Raw genomic sequence first — 6,665 nt, 5'->3', positions numbered from 1 at the left:
CTAGCTTCTGGTGGGTGCCAGACATCCTTGGCGTTCCTTGGCTTGTAGCTGCGTCACTGCCGTCTCTGCCTCCATCATCACATGGCCCTCTTCCCTGTGAATGTCTCCTCTGTGTCTCTGTGGCTGAATCTCCCTCTCCATTCTTAGAAAGACGTCACACATTAGATTTAGGGCCGCCCTAATTCAGTATGACCTCATCTTAACTAATCATATCTGCAAAGACCCTACATCCAAATAAGGTCACATTCTGAGGCTCTGGGTGGACACGAATTTTAGGGGGACGCTATTCAACCCGTTACAGCATGTGGGCTGAATAGAAAGATGGAGGCTATGAGTGAAGCATCAGGAGTAAGAGGAAGAGGCAGGGAGGGGCCACATCACGCAGAGCATTCTGGGGCTTCGGTAAAGAGTGTGAATCAGTTTGAGTGTGGAAGGATGCCATCGAAGGGCGGAAGCAGAAAAGTGCCTTCTGTTTTTAAGAGATCACTTGGTTCTGTATGAAGAATTAACTGTGGAGTTAGGAGCAAAAATGTAGCAGAGAGACCCACTGGGAAATAATTACAATTGTCCAAACAAGAGGGGATGGGTCGACAAAAGTGTTGGTAGACAACATGGCAGTGAACAGTGGATTAATCTGAGGTGTGTTTTGGAGGTAGAATTGAGGAACTTGCTTAAGCATTGGATGTCAGGGGAGAAGGAGAAATAAGGCTTCCTGAATATTTGACTCTAGCAACTGGGTAGACGCTTCCGCAACTGGTGCCTTGGCCAAGATGACTTCACTGACGTGGGGAAGACGAGAGACGGATGAGGTGGGATACGGAAAAGTGAGTTCCACTTTAGACACACTTAGTCCATTTCCACTTGGGAAGAGCCGAGTAAGGGACAGCTAGGGTTGGGGTGGAGGGTAATGCTGAGAGGAAGTATAGTGTGGTGGGTAAGAACTTGGACTCCACCACCAAATGACTGGATTCAAATCCCAGTAGCCCCCCCTACACACTAACCTATGTATCCTTGAGCAAGTTACTGCTCAGGTCCTCAGTTTCTTTGTCTGTAAAATGGGGATCTAATGATTCGTTCCCCATAGGATGTTGCAGGCACAGAGTGAATTAACACATGCAAAGCACACACAGCATCGCCAGGTGATAACATGTGCTTCACACATACGTCATCCTTTGTTATGAAGGCTGACAAGGCGGGATGTCCCGGACCCTGACTGGTGCCCCCAAAAGACTCTCCTGCCAAGATCCCGCTCATTCATTTCCCGCCCACTTATCAGATCTGTAGACTGTGAGTTTGGGGTCCAAACTGTGCTCAGACCTTAAGGAGGGAGGAGAGAGACATAGATACAGTAACTGCAGTCTCTAGTGCATTCACCCTTTGCCACAGACCAGCACAGTTCTAGCACTTTACATGGGTTTTCCCCACAGGGCTCATGTGAGCCTCTCAAGGACACTCAGAGGTGAATCCTGTTATTATTATTCCGTTTCACAGATGAAGTAATTTTCAGAGAGCGTAACTGATGCATCATCCGCAGTGAATAATCCCTCAGCACCTGCCCCGTGCGGCCAGAGTGGGGCCCCCTGAAAAGCAGCCTTTATGCCTTCTAGGAGGGTCAATGAGACCCCACCTTCAGGAAGCTTTCTCCAGTGAAGAAACAAGTTCTTTCGGTCATTCCACTATCATCACACACCTTTTCTGTAGCAGGCACAGAGCTAAATGTCCTGAGCTGGTTTGTGCCTCGTGAGTGGCACAGTCTTAGACATGGCAGAAGTTCCTGTGGGGGTGGGGCCCGTCCTCTAAGACTTTGCAGATCCTCTTCAGGAGGAGGAAAAGAAGGCTGGGAAAGGTAAGCAGGAGAAAGTGATGAGGTGACAAGGAGGTGAAAAGTTTAGGAGGAGACAGGACCAATCCGAGTCTAGATGGGCAAATTCCTTCCGTTTCCCCGCAGCTCTGGGCCTCAGTTCCCCATTCCTCAACAGCAGGGCTGAGGTTTCTGCCAGTGAAGACAGGACAGAATTACAGAAGTGTGTCCCGGGGCTCCTCCCCGGTTGCCCAGTGTAGACTCTGGAAAGGGAGGGAGGGGGAGGGAGGGAGGGAAAGGGAGGGAGGGAAAGCCCAGGGCAAAGGGCGCGAGTGGGGCGCCAGAAACCTCTGCTCTTTTAGCATCCCTTCCCCACGGCACCCGGCACCCCCCCACCCGACCCCGGGTGTCCAGGTGCGGTGCCAGGAGCTGTGGGAAAGAACTGGCGCTGTGCTGGGGCAACCAGAACCAGCCAAGCCCTATCCGAGAGAGCAGCTACTCCGGCAGAGGAGCCGGCCAGGGGTGGTCGCGGAAAGGAGGGCGAACAGAAAGGTTAGCGAATCAGGCTCCTGATTCCTCGGAGTCCCCACCGTCCCGTGCAGCGGCATGAGACACTGCACGGAGCTGAGAAACCAGTTCAGTTGAAGACAGCCGCGGGACCCCCAGCTTCGCGCACGAAGAGCGTCCCCAGATCCCCGGAGGACACCTTTGGAGCTGGGAGGAATTCGCCAACTCCCCGAGGCCTTAGGGGGTCAGCGCGGACAGGGGTGCATGGAGAACCCCACCGAACGCTCTGAGCGCGTGAATGCGTCGGGCCTGGGCACTATGCCCCGGCCTTCACTGGCTGTACAGATGGCGACTTTGACCCTGGTGCCCCTCGTGTGTGCCGTGGGTGTGGCAGGCAACGCCATGGTGGTCCTGGTGGTGTTCTGGAGCCGCCACTTGGTCACACCCACCAATCAACCGTTACCTGGTGAACCTGGCCGAGGCGGATCTGCTGGTGCTCTTGTGGCGGGAGTGCCCACTGTGGCCGAGGCGGCGTTGGCCCGGGTTTGGGTCTTGGGTCACGCAGGCTGACCGGGCGTCACCTACCTGCAGTACTTGGGCATCAGCGTGTCCACAGGCTCCATCACCGCGTTCTCCGTGGAGCCCTACCTCGCCATCTGCCGTCCGCTGCGCGCCCGGGCTCTGTGCACCGCGGCGCGGGCCAAGCGCATCGCGGCGTAGGGGTGGCTGGGCACCGGCGCCTACTGCGTGCTCTGGCTCTTCCTGGTGGACACGCACGAGACCGCTACGCCGACCGGGTGCGGGTGCAGCACAGTACCGCGTTCCCTCTGCGGGCCCGTCTGTTTCCTGGCCTCCGCGCTCTCCCACGCGCTGCCCCCGGGCCTGGCCGTCGTGTTCCACGCGCTCAAAGCCCGGTCCTCCTCCTCGGGCCGCTGCCTCCTGGCGACCCGGGGCGCTCGGGCTCTGCGCACCAGGGCGGCCCCTCTGGTCAAGTTCTCTTCTCCTCCCGGGGCGGGAGAGGCGCCTTCAACTCCCGGAAGCAGGTAGGGACCCCGTCCTCACTGGGACCCCTGTGCTGAGCCCGCAGATTGATGGGTGGAAGCTTGGGCTCCTCTTCTGCAGTCAACTCCTCCAGTTCAAATCCCTATTGTGCCACTTAGTAGAGGTGTCTATGGAGACCATCAACGTTCTGAGCCTCGGTTTCCTCTCCTGTTGTTTCCGGAATGGCAGAGCTGACCACGTTGGAGTGTCCTGAGAAATGAGATTAACCAGGTAAATTCTTTAGCCCACTGCATGTCACAAACTAAATGCTCCGTTAATGTTGCTTGTTTTTAAACTTCCACAACGAGGAGCTACACAGTAGCCTTTTTCCTCTTTTACTGACGGCAAAACGAAGTGTCCATCTGACACTTAAGTTGCCTCAAGGGACCCGGTGAGCCTGAGACCCCAAGAGGGGCATGGGTTGTGGTGAGGTCAGGAGAGATCCAGTATTTATTGAGCACTTACTGTGTGCCTGATTCTGTGATCCTTCCTGATATCATCCCTGTTGGGGAGGTTTGATATCTACGTTTATGGACAAGGAAACAGGCCCAGAAGGGACCAGGGAGTGACGAAGGTGACAGCAAGGGAGCTGGGGCAGGAACCCAAGTGTGGGGACTCCTCATATCCTTCACCCCCACAAGTGTGGCCTCCCAAGGGTTTCCTAGGAATGGGGTGGGGTGGGGAGGAGAGCTCTCAGGGCCCAGCTGGTCTTTATCTTCAGCCTTCCGCCCCACCCTCAGCTTTTGGGGGAAAGGGGAGGATACCTCGTTCTGGCCGAGTCACTCCTGAGCCAGGCAAGGACCCTCTGAGCCATCTCCCTGCCTCCCAGGGTGGGTGCACTGCTGGGGGCTCCTGCAGAGCCTCAGATACCCCCTCTGGTCCATCCTGCTTGCAGGCACCTTAGCTCAAGGCGGTGTTTAGAGGAAAGGGGGTGAGACACAGGCTGAGCAGGTCTGAAATATTCATCTCTGGCCGTTGGCCCCATCACCACCTTGGGCTCCAGCGAATAGCTCCTCCTTCCCTCCCAGCGGCTTATTTACTACTCTGTTTAAACTGGAAGGACTGGGATCCAACCCCAGCCTGACCTATGCTTTAGGTGAAACTTCTGGTGATGAAAAGAATATTCCAGACCTGGGTTCTAGCCCCTGACTTTGCTAATGTCTTGCTGTGTGACTTTGGGTAAGTCACTTCACCTCTCTGAGCTGTGATTTCCTCCTCTGTAAAATGAGAATAAAGTGCCTATCTACCTCAATGGATGGTAGTGAATGTTATAAATCCGGCATGTAGGAAGTGTTCAATATATGGTACCTGTTATTATTGTTCTGTGGGAGCATTAATTTCTTTTTTGATAGTGTGAGGTCTATGGACTGAGCTTTCTTCGATGCCTAAGAGGGCCCCGGCAGAATGCAATGTACAATTGCAACAGAGGAGAGGCATTAAATGAAAGCAGAATGTCAAGGAGTGCAAGGTGGAGAATAATAATAATGATATTAGTAATAATAATAATGACAATGGCTAACATTTATTGGGCATTAGCTGTGTGTCAGGCATTGATCCAAGCACTTGTCACAAGTTAACCTCATGAATTTTTACAACTCGGTGATGTATGTACTGTTACCGTCTCAGCTTGACAGGTAAGGAAACTGAGTCACAGAGGGGTTGCCCAAGGTTACAGAACTGGTGAGTGCCGGAACTAAGATTTGAACCCAGGACCTGGCTCCAGAGCCCACACACTGCCATCCAGTATTTATCACCCAAATGAACCTAAAATGGGATGGAATTGAATCTGAATTTGGCAAAACCAGGAGTCAGGACTGACTAGGAATTCCTGAGGTTTCCGGTTCCTGGAGAGTATTCTAGCACTGAAGTTTATTGACTCAGGGCCAGGTCTCTTTGGAGAGGTGGCGCATGGGAGCCAAATTCATGGACTCTGAGAAGCAATCGTGTGCTGGAACATTCCAGGCTAACTTCTTTCTTGATGAGAAAGTTGTCTCTCCCTATTCCTCAGGGCTGATCGGGTGTAGCCAGGGTTTTCCGGCCAGGTCCAGTTCCAGGGCTGTTTGAGCTATTTAAGCTCCAGTAAGAGAACTTTTATCACCCAAGGTTTGGTCTCTGAAGAGGCCAGTGAGTACCCAGGGTAGGGGCAGGCCTGGGTGCCCGCTGGCCTCTCTGTATTCGGGATGTCCCTCTCTCCCGTTGGCAGATGCCCCCTTGTGGCATTTTCATTCCGGAATTTAGAAACTGTGCATCTTTTGAAACCCCTTCCAGCATGAACCACCTCCAGGAGGCTTTACTTAGTCGATGCTTCAGGGAAGTGCGGCCGAGGTCTGAAGAGTCAGGATGTGAAGAGGAGGGGGGGAGGGCGTCACAGGCAGTTGTGGGCAAAGGCAGGAAGGAGCCTCAGGAGGAGGGGAGCAGCGGGAGTGGAAGTTCCAGAAGTGGGTGTGTGGCTGGACAGAGAGGCATGTCCAAGGCTCAACAGCTGGTGAGTGGGGGGACGAGGATTCCAGCCTCGCTCTGCCCGGCTCTGACCCCATGCGACTGTGATGGTCAGGGCAGTAGAGGCTGTGTTAGCGGCAGCAGCAGTCACCCACATGGTATTTATTATGCGCCGCCGGGCACTGCTCTCGGTCCTTTACCTGCACTCACTCCTCCATCCTCACGTCCACCTGTGAGGAGGGCAGGGCCGTGTCTCCATCTTCTGAGGGAAGAGACTGTGGCTCGGTGGATTAATGAATTTGCTGGGTGGCCCATCCAGGGCTTCGCAGGTGGATTGGAGCACGGGCGGTTTCCCAGTAAAGTGACTCGAGCAGGGCGTGGAAGGATGCAGAGAAGGTTTCTCGGTGCGGATGGAGTTGAAGGGAGGGCGTGCAGGGGGCACAGCCTGGCAAACGCCCGGCTGCTCCTTCGGCTCACTCCTCTTGAAAGCTCGCGGAGAGACCTGGGGCTCTGCATTCTCCCTTAGTGCCCACGTGTCCTTCTTTCCTGTCTTGCCTGGCAGGTCACCAAGATGCTGGCTGTGGCGGTGGTCCTCTTCGCTCCGCTGTGGCTGCCCTACCGAACCCCGGTGGTGGCGAACTCCTGCCTGAGCCCGCCCTGCCTCAGCCTGGGCTTCCTGCTCTTCTGCCGCCTCTGCACCTACGTGAACAGCACCGTCAACCCCATTGTCTACGCCCTCATGTCCCAGCGCTTCCAGGACGCCTTCCACGGGCCATTTCAGTGCCTGCTGGCTCAGCCCGAGCTCCCGCCCCAGGAGGCCACCTCTGTTTACTACAGTGTCATCAAAGACTGTTCCCAACACAGACTGGGCTCTTAG

The 6,665-nt window shown here is 54.9% G+C and overlaps 1 pseudogene; it reads left to right on the top strand.

The window, feature by feature from the left end:
- The first annotated feature begins 2,572 nt into the window (after positions 1–2,572).
- On the top strand, positions 2,573–6,665 carry LOC106847615 (thyrotropin-releasing hormone receptor-like; annotated as a pseudogene).

The sequence above is a fragment of the Equus asinus genome, chromosome 15 (assembly GCF_041296235.1).
Source record: "Equus asinus isolate D_3611 breed Donkey chromosome 15, EquAss-T2T_v2, whole genome shotgun sequence".
Taxonomy (NCBI): Eukaryota; Metazoa; Chordata; class Mammalia; order Perissodactyla; family Equidae; genus Equus; species Equus asinus.
This window is presented reverse-complemented; position numbering and strand designations above follow the sequence as displayed.